Source organism: Xenopus tropicalis, chromosome 4, assembly GCF_000004195.4.
Source record: "Xenopus tropicalis strain Nigerian chromosome 4, UCB_Xtro_10.0, whole genome shotgun sequence".
Classification (NCBI taxonomy): domain Eukaryota; kingdom Metazoa; phylum Chordata; class Amphibia; order Anura; family Pipidae; genus Xenopus; species Xenopus tropicalis.
The window spans coordinates 117,899,473-117,915,549 of NC_030680.2; the positions used below are offsets into that span (position 1 = coordinate 117,899,473).

At 37.4% G+C, this 16,077-nt stretch overlaps 1 protein-coding gene across 1 annotated transcript in view; it reads right to left on the bottom strand.

Moving 5' to 3' along the window:
* Window positions 1-16,077, bottom strand: part of notch2 (notch 2) — an 83,795-nt gene that overhangs the window by 40,506 nt on the left and 27,212 nt on the right. The gene's annotated exons all lie outside the window — the stretch shown is intronic.

A 16,077-nucleotide genomic window follows, 5' to 3' on the forward strand; every position in this document is an offset into this window, starting at 1 on the left:
AATGTACTGACATTTTGCAGAATACTTATGACACTTGTTAATGATATATTTATGAATTGCATTAGATAATTCTCATCAATGAAATGGGTCATCTAAAGGTGGCCATACACGCACCGATATTATCGTACGAAACCTCGTTTCGTACGATAATCGGTGCGTGTATGGCATGTCGGCGAGTCGACCGATATCGCAGGAAGCTGCTGATATCGGACGACTCGGCGATCGGACCAGTTGGAAAATTTTGATCGGGCGCCATAGAAGGCGCCTGACCAAAATTCTCCCTTCAGAGCTGAATCGGCAGAAGGAGGTAGAAATCCTATTGTTTCTACCTCCTTACCTGTCGATTCAGCCCTGAATGGTGTGTGGCGGATCTTACGATGTTTCGTGCGACCGATGGTCGTACGAAACATCGTCAGATCGCCACGTGTATGGCCACCTTAAGAGCCATCTTAGAGCAATAAGTCTGTGGTGTTCATCAGAGATACTGTGTGCCTACAGTTTATACAGTTTGGAACCGATCTGCACAACTTAATCAATTGCAGCCTCCCTGACTTCATTTATAATGTGTTTCAGCTAACACGCATGAAGCTGTGGGAAGGATATGGCTCTACCTCACACAAGTACATATTTTCTATAGCAGTTTTTCCCTAAATAGTTAACACCGCACCCAGCTAAAACCAGAAGATACAAAGGCTGCGCAGGGAATGTGGCGAGGAGGAAGCGAGCAAGAGAAATCTCATTCTTTTTATCATGTGGGCAAAGTCATTCACACAGCTGCTTCTTATTAGGTTTTTTCTCCCCAGCAGGCCGGATTCCAGAAAAAATAGAACAGGGCAAAGAGAACTCATCATCATGGCGCTGCAGTAGAACTGACTTGCTCTTATTTGACTAAGAAGGGGCTGAAACTTTGCTTCATTTTCCTCAATTTATTTAAAGGAATCTAAAGTCAAAATATCATATTTGTTTTAAATCATGTGAATAATGTTGTCACATTTTCCCATTAAAGGAAAACTACCCCCAACCAATGTATGTTTACTGCATAAAACAGCTCGCATAAAAGTCCGCCCCATCTAAAAGATGCATTTCCATGAAAATCACTTTTTTTAACATTGGGTAATCCTTAATAGAAAATTGCCTTTTAATAATTATAGGCCATCCCCTGGGATCATATGATTCATGGTGCACACAAACCAAGGGCACACATACACGTTAGGTCAGAAGAGCCAATTAATGGGAAAAGTTCTGCCTTCCACACTTCTTCCTGTTACAGTCAGAGCTGCATTATTTCCTGTCAGCTGATCTCTGAGGGAGCACACAGCCCATCACTAAATGGTGGCTCAAGGGAAAAGATGTAAAAGGGGCAATATTTACTCATATATATATAATCCAGTTTAGTTAGATAGTTGATATCATATTAGGTGGCATATTAGTGTATCTGTTGGTTAAGTATATATATTCTGGGGGTATAGCTTTCCTTTAAAGGGCAACTAAAGTGTAAATTAATCTCCATAGAATGTGCCAGAGCTACTAAGGTTCTTGCAGATTATGATGATCCTTTGCTTCTTTAGGCCTGTGACACTCTCTGGATTTTCTTTGTCTGAGTAGAAACACAAGATGGAAGACAGCGTATTTGTGTTTTCTTTGTCTGCATTTCTATGCAGGCAGCAAAAAACACTAAGGGCCCGATTCACTAAAGTCCGAAATAAGGAGTGCTATTTATAGCATGCGTTAAAAATCTTATCACTTCTTATTTTTCACTCGATTCACTAAAAGGACACTTGTCATAATTAAGAAGTGATGTTCTTGGCGTTATTTATCTTACCATGACATATTTTCAAGCAATATATTACGCAGCGCACAAGATATTACGCAGCGCGCAATATATTACGCACGTAACCATTACTTTCTGAAAACCACCATTTCCCTGAAAACTGGAGGATGCATCACTCTAGGGCCAACATATACTTGAAAAAATCCGACTGCAAACTCCATGTTGTGTTGCCAATAGCTCACGAACCGCAATTTTCTTTAAGTACTGCCTGCCCCAAGTAGGGTTAATATTCACACAGATTAACACGATATTTTGCACGTTTAACGCTTCATATGTGTTTGTGAATCATGCGTTAGTACTATTTCTATTCGCTAATTAACGCAATGCGTTTTTTTGTGCATGCGATATGCGGATTAACACATGCGAAATGACTTTGATGAATCGGTACTTAATTATCGCATGCTTTTTAATGAAAAAAACTATGCGATAAGCATTATTGACCTTTAGTGAATTGGCCCCTATAACGCTTATCGCATAGTTTTTTTTTCATTAAAATATGTCATCGTAAGATAAATAACGCCAAGAACATCGCTTCTTAATTATGACAAGTGTCCTTTTAGTGAATCGAGCGAAAAATAAGAAGTGATAAGATTTTTAACGCATGCTATAAATAGCACTCCTTATTTCGGACTTTAGTGAATCGGGCCCTAAGTTGTTTGGCCATCCGAGGGTTGCCACCTTTGGCTGTAGCAAAAACCAGACAAAAGGGAGGGGTTGATGATGTCAGGGGTTAGACAATGATTTTGGGGAGTGGAACTTTGCCATTTGGTCGGGCCAGTAATGTTCAGTGCTGGCCTTTGACATTGGGGGCTGGTTCTGAAGTCACACACCTGGAATTTTATCCACCACAACCCAAAAAACTGGACAGGAGGTTTTGAACCTTAATACCCCGTTGAAAAAACAGCCTGTCCATTTCATAACCAGACATGTGGCAACCCTAGGCCACCCCTGTCCTAGTATCATTGGTAAAATACACACGCTAAATATTCATGTATAATTCTAAGTAGGGATACACCAAATCTACTATTTTGGGATGCTGCCGAATCCCTAATCTTTCATGAAGGATTCACCCAAATTCAAAGCAATTCAGAACTCTAATTTGCATATGAAAAAATGCAAACATTTTTAGATTTTCCTGTTCACATGATTTTAAGGGGTTGGGTTTTGTTTGTTAAGGCACTTCAGCCAAATCTGAATCCTAGAGCCTGAATCTCGGACCTCGTGATTTCTAGATAAGGGATCTTTATGTAATTTGGATCTCCATACCTTAAGTCTACTAAAAATCATTTAAATATTAATTAAACCCAATCGTACTGTTTTGCCTGCAATAAAGATTAATTATGTCTTAGTTACGATCAAGAATAAGGTATTGTTTTAATAACACAGAAAAAAAAGGAAATAAGAATTATTTAATTAAAATAGAGTCTATGGGAGATGGCCTTCCGGTAATTTGGAACTTTCTGGATAATGGGTTTCCAGATAACAGATCCCACACCTGTATTAAAATATGGCCCATGTGACTTCTAGGGACAATATTCTGTGGCAGTTACAGTTCCTCAACACAAACTGGTAGTTATAGTTGCTGTAGACCCAAGGGTTTTCTATAGCTATTCTGAGCTCCATAAGCAGCCATTAAATAAATGTATTTTCAATGAACAAAGGCAAAATAAACATATGCATGCAGCTTGGGGTGGTGTCATTTAAACAATGTTCAGATCCACTTCAGCAGATTTGTATCCAAATACACAAAACAAAACACAGTCCAATCTGCGAGCTCCAAGACTCGACTTACACTGATATTTAAACAGTAATGTTGGCTGCCCTACAGGAAAAGGTCACTTTTTCAGACAAAATAGGACAGCAGATGTTTGCAGGATTTTCTCCAGGCTTTAGTGTACACAGGGAGGAGAGTGGGAAATGTGTTATAAAGGGGGAATGATAGTCAAAAGAGGAACTACATGGTATGTGTATTTTTCATATTTGATGCAGATCTGAGTGTAAAGCTGGCCATACATGATAAGATTTATAAAAGATCTTTTCATTATTGTACAACCAAGTTTATTCTGAAATGATCGTTTAAAAGTACTATTTGTCCATCAAAAACACAACCATTTCAAGCGATATCATCTAGATGAAGCTAGGAAAACTACCTGCTTGTTCCTGCAAACTACTGGACAATGGGAAAATGTCATTGCTAACAATGAAAGACTGTCAGATGAAGAATCGCTAGGTGTGCAATCGTCCAGTTCCCACTAAACTTAACATAATTTAACAGATTTTTCATATCGCACTGGGGAGAGAAAAATCTTAACATGTATGGCCACCTTAAGGATCCCTTTTTTGGTCCACGCACCTCAAGACCTCCCGGCTACCATGCATGTTCCCTCTAAGTGTAGCCAGTCAGCCTAGTCTGAAAACTTGATTCTACCTCAACCTGACATTATATGTTAACCCTGCCTTCTCAGTAAATTATGCGATTCCACCTTGCTTTGCCTACGATCATCAATATATATATATTATATTGCTATATTGTATTATTGCTATATTGTTATATATAGCTTATATTGCTATATTGTTATATATAGCTTAAGAGGTGTACATTTGGTATCCATGTTATTGACTGAGACAGAGTAACACAAATGTTACATACAGAATGAGTAACCACGAACATGGCCTGCCCAGGCAAAGACATGAGTTCCATGTCTATATCTATATCTATCTATCATCATCTAGCTATCTCGATATATCTATCTATCTATCTATCTATCTATCTATTATCTATCTATCTATCTATCATCTCTCTCTCTCTCTCTCTCTCTTTAGACAATAACAAGAGATCATCTGCACTCACCCATTATCTATATATATATATATAGGACATTAAGACATTCTGTGCACTAAGCTACTAGGAAATGCCCCTCCCTTTTTAACAAAGCATGGGTTGTATGTCCATATATTGCAATATATTTAAGTTGGCTATGTCAAAGTCAGCCTTGGTCTGGCCTGTCCTACACTCATTTACATATATATATATATATATAATTTATAATTAGTACCAAAGATATACACTGTCTAGACAGAGGTCAGGCTAAGTGGTACATGCCGAATGAGTAGAGATACACACAGGTAAGACTGTGGCCATTGTTGTCAACCACTAACAGAATGTAGCCTGTTTGAGGCAAACCTCATGTAAGGAAACACAGGGTAAATTTAGCTATCAAACACATTGTTTTCCATTTGGTGTTGTAAATTAGTGCTACTCAGGAGCACTAACACCTATTCAAATCCTAAATCATAACTGCAAATTCCAACATTACTGGCATACCAGCAGCAGGGAGAAAGTTACATGCAACATGAACTACCTGCAGTCACAGGATTTCAGTAATAATAAAGACCAGAGGTTTTAGATGCCCTTTAAGTAACAAAGCTTTATAGGGCCTATTCTAAGCAACTTTTCTACTTGTCTTTAGTTTATTTTGAATAGTTACTGAAAAGATAGCCTTCCTGCTCGGGCTCTTTCCAATCTGCTGCTGAAAACTCACTTAAGTTTTTACCATTACTCTTACTTATTTTACATTTCATGGCATGTACCTTTCAGATTCTATTTTGATTTCAAAACCACCCCTTGATTACTATTGTGATTAACCCCTAGCATCCAGATATGTGCTTGAATTCTAAGACTGAGAGCTGCAGATCAAAAAAGTGCATCATTTAAAAAAACAAAAATTAAGAATTAAAATCCTGCTGTCTCTGCCTTACTAAAAGTTACAGAGGAAGTAATGGCGAAAAAAAATATTTAAAATTGTTCAGAGTACATTTTTTCAGATTTAAAGCCTAAACAAGCTCCTGTGAGTGAGAAAAGTGCAGAGAAACGTCTGGAGTCGCTTCCTGCCTCAATCATTTAACCCTCTGGTGTCTGGCTTGTGCTGCTGTTAATAATCATGGTACTAGCAATATAATCATGGTAATATTAAAACTAAAGAGAATAACAAATTATTGCAAATGGCTAAAGTGCTGTGAAGAGCACTCACAGCAATATAACAATTTTATTTAGCTTAACTTCCCCTTTAACGAACACCCTCTTTAAGCCTTCATTTGCAGACAGAATCATATCTGAGTTATCTCAGCTCAGTCCCATGCTTCAAGCTGAAAGGTCGCCAAGCTAAAAAAATATTTTTGAGTTATATATGATAGCTTGTTCTCAGTTTCCTGTCTAATTCATTGCTGCATCTTGTCTCTGCAGAAAACTTCCAGAAACCACATTTATTCTCCAAAGTATCCTATCTCTGGTTTCCCATAGGAAAATGAACAGCGAACATAAAGTTGCTCTGTATACTTAGTCCCTACCTTCTGCTGGAGTAAACGTTTGTATTACTTTGTACCATGAGCAAAGTCTGTATTTAATCCCAGAGCAGAGAAATCACAGGTAATAAACGCAAGTTCCATTTAACTCGCTGCCCCCAAACTAAATGTGGAATCTTAAAGGGGTAGTTCACCTTTAAGTTAACTTTTTGTATGTTACAGAATGTCCTATTCCTAGCAACTTTGCTATTGGTCTGCATTATTTTTTTTTTTATAGTTTTTGAGTTCTTTGCCTTCCTCTTCTACATCTTTTCAGCTTTCAAATGGGGATCACTGACCTAGTCAGTCAATAGGAGCAATTTTGTGCCATCCTTTCATGTGTTAAGAGTTGAGGGTGCTAAAGCACCTAAAGTAATATGGGGAAAAAAATGAGGTACTGTCTATGTTTATCACTCCCTTTAGCGAATCCCTCCCTTGTCTGGTTTGTGTATTATTGTAATGTTTCAGAAGCAAAGCTGTACTGCTATGGTAACATTTGTACTTTAGAACCTCTTTAGAGCCTTGAATTTCACACCAAAATCTACAGCTAAAAAGTCAAATCTATAACCCAAAAAAAGTTGTTAAACTATGACTCCTAGTACGTTGATGTAGGTCCTGCATCCCTAATCTAGGGAATTACCTAGAATTCCATCAGATGTTCCCAAAGTATCTTTTTATTGCTCATTGAAAACTCGGCTCCTCATCAAAACATATAGCTTAACACTAATAATTAGACCATTTTCTATTGCATATCTTTTTTTCCACAAAGAATACAATCTGTTGCACTAGTTCACAATATACACTCACTACCAATAAATTAATAAACTGGAATCTCTTCCACCCAATCTGTCACCCATATACAGTAATCTACCATTCTTATATTCTCTAGGTCAGGGCTGGCTGTCCAATTGGAGTTTCAATGGCCAGATGTGGCCCTCCAAATGATTTCATCAGACCCCAAACTGCTCAAAGGTTCCACAGACTTCACTATATAACGTCATCATTTTCATTTAATCCGGCCCTCCAACATGCTGTATGAGACATAATCAGCCCACTGCATGTAATAATCTGGATAGCATTGCTCTAGGCGTTGTATTTTGGTGCACTGTATCTGTTAAGATGTTTTCCAAAAGGGTCAATGTTTTTTTAATAATTAATTGTCTTAATGTTTTGGAATTGTTATATTGTGTATTTGTGCTTTTGGAAGGAGACAGAGCAAAACAAATCAATAATCATTAACTTTCAGAGAGAGAAAAAGATCTGTGATTTCTATCAGCCACTTTTCTATGATCACCCTGGCATAACGGCCAAGAACACAATCATACTATTTTGACTGCATACATGACTATAGCATTTAGATATTGAAATTAGCCTATTAACTACTTTTATTGCAAAAGTTTCCATTAATTTGAGAGAGCAATATTAATATTTTGTTAGTGTGAGTTTTAATACTCACCTATTAGTACCTTCCAGTAGTGGGGTTTGATTTCAACAAAAAGTTTGTATGTTCCCCCCATACCTGCACGGCTTTTTTGGGTACTCGTACAGTCTTAAAACAAACAGGCAAGATAACTATACTCCAATGAGTCAATGTGACAGGGACCTTAGGTTGTAAACTCCACCCATGACATGGACATAAATAAAGAAAACCATAACCTGGAGATTAAAATATTGACCATACATGCACAAGATATGGTTATCTCTTTTTAAGGGACTTGTATACTTGTAAGGTGTTTGACTCCCATAGTAGAACTTATGCATTGCTGCCATGATGAATTATTTTGTGTAAGGCACAGCATACAATGTGTGTTATAATAATAACTGCTCATGTAACATATCTTCTTGAACTGATGGTTGTTGCTTTGTGCATGCATGTCATAAGATAAGATCAACATACAGGATATGTAGCCTTTACTATAAATGAAGTTCCTCAGTGAATGTCAAATTGCATGTTAAATAGCAAAGAGGAACCTTAGATAGGGGTTGGTTTGAGTTACTAAAGAAAGTGTATTATTAATGAATTTTTTTGGTGAAAAACATCTTTTGAGGTACAAGGTACAGTAGTTAATATTTTATCAACAACAACACAAGGCTATTAAACGGCTAGGTGCAAACATTTTCTGAACAAAACTTGCTCCAAACAATGATTTACAAGTACAGGTATAGGACCCTTTATTCAGAATGCTCGGGACCATGGGTATTCCGGATAAGGGGGTCTTTCCGTAATTTGGATCTCCATACCTTAAGTCTACTAAAAAATTAATAAAACATTAATTTAACCCAATAGGATTGTTTTGCATCCAATAAGGATTATTTATATCTTGGTTGGGATCAATTACAAGGATCTGTTTTATTACTACAGAGAAAAAGGAAATCAGTATAAAAATTCTGAATTATTTGATTAAAATGGAGTCTATGGGAGATGGGCTTTCCGTAATTCGGAGCTTTCTGGATAACGGGTTTCCGGATAAGGGATCCTATACCTGTACTAGTAACTTGATTTTGTTTTTGTCATTACACAGAATAGGGGCTGAAGTTGTGCCCATAGAGGCACACATAACCACTTTCCTATAGGGCTGAGTCTGCAAAGCCTTTTAATCAGGGTAAGATGGTGTGACCCCAGATTGCTCCCTCCTAGCAAAACAGAATCTAATTATGCTCCAATCATCCAATCTCAGAAGTCATTTGGTCTGTTACTACTTATTCCTGGCTAATTCTTCTAATCATGCATAACCTCCATAGAGGAACCCACAAGTGATGTTAGCCTATTTGTCCCTGCAGCCCCATTTATTACATTCCCTTCACTCTTTATCTAGCTCTGCGTTCCTTTTCTCAGTGATAGATTATTTCAGGCACTGCCATACCCCATAGCATTTTGTTTTTTCTCGCCTTGTCTAATCTGTTTCTGATCTCCAGATTTTTTACCTACTTTCAGGATGAGCAGACCAAATTTTTACACTTTCCAGATGTTTCAGTTGAATACGAGTCGGGGAATTCTTCCCTAAGTCCCTGTTTGCGTATTGCCAAGTTCTTGTGAAATCAGATCACTATGTGACTTATTATTTTTTGTAATGGAATCAACCAAAATTAATTAGAAGGCAAGGCAGAAAACTGTTACATTGTGGATTCGGATTAGAGCAAAAGCTTTCCGAATGGTGACCCTAAACTATAACATTTACAGAACCTGCAATGGCAAAATATCAGACATATTCTATTCTCTTTTTGTCTGTTTCAGTATATGTACTAGAGCTATCCAGCATGTGAAAGCAGTGGTATTAACCTCCTTATGTTCAAAGCAATAACAGCTATAAAATTCATTGGTGCTCAGTGGTTGAGGGAAAGTAGTGGCTCAGTAGCAAAGGTATCAGGGCACAAGGCTTGGCTATGACTCTAGGAAGCCTAAGCTGATAATCTGTGTATTTTGTGTTCCCTATGGGAATGCATAACAGAGATATGGTACTGGTATAGGATCTACTATCCAGAATGTTTGGGGGCTGCTGTTTTCTGGATATAGGATCCTTTATGTCACTTAAATCACCATACTTTAAGTCTACTAAAACATTTAAACATTAGAAAAAAAACAACAGAATTGTTCTGCCACCAATATGGATTCATGCAGCTTAGTTACCATCAAGTACACGCTACTGTTTATTATTACAGAAAAAAAGTAATCATTTAGAAAAATTTGATTTTTTTTTTTTTTTTAAATGGCCTCTGTGGGGAATGGCTTTCCTGCAATCTGGATTATGGGTTTCCAGATAAGGGATTCCATACCACTATAAATTACAGCACATTTGACTGTATACAAAAGAATCCTGTATAACCCAGTTAGTTACATAGGGTGAGGAGCCAATAGCAATTCATATATTTTGCAAACACAAGGCCAGTTATATTATAATTTGTATTCAGGAGGCCCCCATCCCAATAATTGTTGTTCAAACATCTTTAAATGCATGAAGCAAACTAATGTGAGACACCAGAAAGTATGGAAATGCAGATTGCTGCTAAGAGTAATAAGGCATGGGAATGGTTAGTATACACCAGTATACACAAGGCAGTGTTGCAGTGGAGGGAAGCACTGGGGAAGGCAGATACCCTGTGAGGGACAAAGCAAAGTATTGGGTTACATTTGATGGGATAAACATCTTGTCCTGTGCCACTCCAAACCCTCATTCCTGGAAGTAACCCTGGTGACCTCCAGGTCAGAAGGTTCTAAACTCACAGAATCCTGTTTTTGTTAGTGCCAGGGAGATTACAAGACCTGGTTTGTTCAGGGGTAAAGAGCAACTTTTGTAAATCAAACACTACATAGTTTAAGTGGAACAAATAAAAATACAGTATTTATAACCCTATATTACTTGCACATAGTCTGCTTTATAAAAAAAAGAGTAATAAAACCATAGACCACATCTCTAGAAAGCTACATAAGCCTTTTACATAAAGTTGCCAGAATAGAGGATCGGGTTATTCCAGGCCCAATAAAGGAAAACTCCTAGAACAAAGAGAATTAGAAATGATATGTTGATGGCTCATAAACATTACAATATATTTTTGACACAAAGTATATAACCAATGTATTCTGGCAGGGAATAAAGGAAAGCAATTGTACCATATGTCTCATATTATACATCATTTTACAAATAGGGAAATGGATTGGCTTTATACATATGGCACAACAAATTTGCTCTGGATTTAATAAACCTTTGCCTTGATGCATATGTCCTGTTTTATTATGAGGGGGTATATGGGGTAAAACATAATTATCACAATAATTGCAAATATATATATATATGTATATCCAAAAACAATCCCAGGCAACCTAGGTCTATTTTTATACTAGATATGTGGGAAACCAAAGTTTATTTTGTAGCTGTTAAGATCTGGACTCTCCATCTGTCAGGCAATAGGTTCTTGCAGCGTGGTGGCTCAGTGGGGCCCTAAATGCAATGCAGCGTACATTCATAAATACATAAATACAGGGACACAGCGATGGCACCTTGAAGTGCAACAAAGTAGTCACAGGGAAATACAAGGGACATATTTTGAGTTGCATGGGGTAGCTGTATATTGAAAGTGCAGCCCAATACGACAATGCACATTAAACTTATATAAAACACATTGTTCTGCTTATTTCCCCTTTAGCTGTTTGTCCTCAGTATCAGTAACACTGACTGGGACCTGTTATCCAGAATACCCAGGTCTTCGCACAAATTGGATCTCCATACCTTACGTCTACTGAATAATAATTTAAATATTATATAAAGCCAAAAGGACTGTCTGGCCTCCAATATAGATTCATTTTATCTTAAAAATTTTTTAAAAATGTGAATAATTTGGTTAAAATGCAGTCCATGGATAATGGATCCCATAGCTGTATCGTTAAAAATAAAACAACAATCTGTATGCATCTCAATTTTATGGAGCTTAGCTTTACTTCTCCTTTAATCTCCACTATGCAAATTAAAATTAACCCTTTAGATAAAAGATACATTTCAGTGCATGTCTACTGAAAGGCAGTCCCTCTCTTAGCCCTTCTGAACTGAATTTTATGCATGTTACGTGAAAGGAATAATGGTTCACATCATTTAGAGTCTTCAGCCTGAAAATGTATAATTTCAGGGTGTGACACACCCACGTGCAAACACCATCTCACTAGTACTTTCCATTCCAGTAACTTCTCATTTCCAGGATAGAGCGGAGGAATCCAGCCTTCACTCATGGAGAAATGAAGAGAGAGAGAATGAGAGCTGGTAATAATTACACTGTTTAGACATTTTGCTAGCTGATTAAAGCTGCATTTCAGGGTCAGGCAGGAGTGCTGGCAGGGCTCACAAGCAGAGGAGGTCAGAGTGTGTAGGAGGGTAAAATTCTTTTGCTCCTCTTTCAAAAAAAGAAGAGAAAAGAAAAAAAACAACTGGATTCACACCAGGGCTTTTTCGTCAGGACTAGGAGTGGCAATATCCTCCCCCTCATAATGTAAGGGGCTTATTTAACCTCTTCCCTGACAAAAACTGGGGACCCCTATGCCAACGTTATAGACATGATAAAGTAAAGATTCTATAAAACAGAGCAAATGTGGTTTCAAAGAGAAGCTCCAACATTTCCCTGTCACTTTTCCATCCAATACTGTCCTGAAGGAATTCAAGGGATGAAAATGTTAGTCTCAGGGAGGTTAAATATGATACAAGCCCTGTGTAGGGCTCAGGAGATTAGACAGACTCCAGGTAGACAGAGGATGTGCAGCTGTTGTTGAAATACATTGAATTTCCATCAAATATGGATAACTGGAAGAGCAGGATGCCTGGGGGAACAACGCAGCAAGAAACCTTTCCAGTTCCTAGTGTGCTTCATAGATTCTCATTTTCTTCCAAGACAGAAATGAGTCAGATAGGGTGAGAAAGAATTACAGGACAATGTGGGGTCAGCACACACAGCACAACCCAACCATGAATCATATTTCAAGATACAGATTTGCTTTTGCGGATATTTAGAATTTTCACAAGTTCCTTGACAAAAAAGGTATCCTTTGACCTATTACTCAGTTTTATTCCAGGCACCATGTTGGGCTCAGTTTATTAGGGCCGGGTTAAATCAGTCTGCAGTGGGACTTGCAGCATGAGCAAGTTACTTGCAGCAGGAAAAACTTAGCTCTAAAATAGCAATCGATATACATACATACATATCTCTACAAACTTTATGTACAAATGGAAATAAAGGCCCCTGGCTGTGGGGACCAGCTACTTCTTTGTACTCCACAACTTAAATTAAAACTTTAAATTGCAAAATGTAATTGTGTATATGATTTATTAAAGTGAAAATATCCTGTTCAATGTGCTTGACCATCCTACATTAAAAAAAAAAAAAAAAATTATATATATATATATATATATATATATATATATATATGAGTAATTACAGTAATTAGGGTCCCATTTGCATTCTGGTGAAGGGAGTAGCGCCTGTGGGATTTGCTTCTTATATGTATATATATGTATGTGTTCTTTGACTGAGTCCAATAAGCAAATGACATTCTGCATGTTTTTCTGTTACCCACTGCAGTGTGTATATATAGCGCCAGCTTCCCTTTTATAATGGGTGTTTCTGGGGACCCAAAAGCTGATAAAACTGGAAATAAAACACAAAAACTCTGACATTACTTACTGTCCGGGGGGTTTTCACACTTAGCAGCCATTTGGACACTATTTTTTACTCAACAGACATTGCTGATAAAAACCTACTGATTTACCAAACTTAAAGTGGTAGTTCACCTTCAAATTAACTTATAATAAGCTATAGAATGAGCCACTCATAGCAACATTTAAACTGGTCTTAATTATTTATAGTTTTTAAATTATATCTCTTCTTCTTTTAAGTCACCGACTCAAAAAAACTGTTGCTCTGTGTGACTACAACTATTTTTTATTACTTTTCGTTATATTCAGACCTCTCCTATTTATATTACAATGACTCACTCACACCATTGCTTAGTTGTTAGGGCAATTTGAACCCTAGCTACCATATAGCTTCTAAAATTCCAAACTGGAAAGTTGCTAAACAAAAAGCTATACAGGTATAGGACCCATTATCCAGAATGCTCGGGACCAAGGGTATTCTGGATAAGGGGTTTTTCCGTAATTTGGATCTCCATACCTTAAGTCTACTAAAAAATTAATAAAACATTAATTAAACCCAATAGGATTGTTTTGCATCCAATAAGGATTATATATATCTTAGTTGGGGTCAATTACAAGGTACTGTTTTATTACTACAGAGAAAAAGGAAATCAGTTTTAAAATTCTGAATTATTTGATTAAAATGGAGTCTATGGGAGACAGGCTTTCCGTAATTCGGAGATTTCTGGATAACGGGTTTCCGGATAAGGGATCCCATACCTGTATAGTTCAAAAACCACACATAATAAAAAATGATGATGACCAACTGCAAATTTTCTTAAAACATTTCTCTCTCAATCTACATCATTCTAAAAGTTAAATTAAAGGTGGAATGTAAATTTCCCTCTATTCCCTAGCTGACCCAATGTGCCCCAGCATGTTGCCTTTTTTTCTCTCAGTTTTGCAGAGTTAAGCACTACGTGCATTTTTCATTTGTCTAAAAAACATTGCCTATAGGCCCAGCAAGAGGTCAATTAGCCGGTGCATATAGTTTCAGCATTGCAAACCAAAGACCCTGAGTCTACGATTCCAGCTGCCTGCCTTTGGGCTATAAAAAACAGTTATGCACAGCCTAACCCAAAGCAGCCCTGACAGATGTTTATCTAACCCGCTCTCACAAATACTAACTAGGTGCCATACTACAACCTTCCCGGGTTGCTTATCTGTATTGTTGATACACCAGAAGACTGCTGGCCTCTCACACAAGGAAATGGTTACTCTTATTTGGTAATAAGAAACGTGCAGAATTCAACATTGGCCTTAGTCTTTTTGTGTTCTCTAATCTGTAATATTAAAATAAAGAAAAAGGTCAATAAAAAAGACAGACAGAACAGAAATGGATCATGGGAAAATCTCTATGGTTTTGGCAGCGTGATCAAATCATGACTATAAAACAAAGTCCCAGCATGCCAAGCTGCCAAAGAAACAAAAGGTAATAAAACTGTGAAATCAAATTCCTCCATTACTCAAGGTTCGGCCTCTCTTTCCACGCTTTCCAGCTAAGTATTTTCAGGTGTCGGGGGTAAGAGTTAAGTCATTTCTCATTTCTCCATAAATGATTCTGTATACCCTTGGCTTTGCTTCTAACTTGGGACGTCAATGCAAAGCAGCATGATGGTTCTTCCACCCCCGTTGCCTGAACTTGTATTTACTAAATGATGCCGCAGGCTAATTTTTAAGCACATAATAGTCAAAAACTGTTTTTTAAGAAAAATCTAGAAACAAAGTAACAATGTGATTGCTGGAATGCTAATAAACTTAAAGGAATTACTCTGCCCTGGAATTGCTATGGCGCATGGGTTTTAGCCATCATTGTGCCACCAGACAGTCGAACAGACATGGAAAGTTCTGCACATACTAGTACTGGAGCTTATTCCCGTAATATTCTACCCACCACAGTCACTTTGTGACATGCGAAAATAAATATATTTTACTAATACAGGTATGGGACCGATTATCTGGTAACCTGTTAGCCAGAAATTTCTGAATTGCGGAAAGGCCATCCCCCGTAGACTCTATTTAAATCAAATAATTCAGATTTTTGCCATCTCCCGTAGACTCTATTTAAATCAAATAATTCAGATTTTTAAAAACGATTTCCTTTTTCTGTGTAATAATAAGAAAATAACTTGATCTCAACTAAGATATAATTAATCCTTATTGGAGGCAAAACAAGCCTATTGTGTAAAATTACTTTTTAAATAATTTTTTAGTAGACAATAAGGTATGGAGATCTACGGAAAGACCTCTTATCTGGAAAACCTCAGGTCCCGAGCATTCTGAATAACAGGTCACACCTGTACTGTCAATCACAATAGCAGCTCAATGCCTCCTTTTCAAAGCTTAAAAAACCACAAGGTTTTTATGAATCTTTGAAAAAGGCGTACTGAGCTTCCTCTGAATGTCGGCATTTTTATTAAGCTCTGTTGTGTCCCAGGATCATTTTAAGACTGGTAACCAGCTGTAATTAAAGTGTGCCCAGAACCACTTTACAACACTCTCTATCTACAAGATAGTGATTATTCACTGCCTTCTCCTGGTCTGGCACCAACACAAAGAGTAAAAGAATAAAGGAAGCATGCCCCATAGTGAAATCGTGCAATGATATCACATATCAGCATAAAGTGTCCCTTCCAACACACAGGCTTCAGTGCAAGGCATCCAAACGCCATTAAATAACAACCACAAGAGCTTTCAGTTTCACTGTCAGTGCATGTTATGGTAAATGCCTAA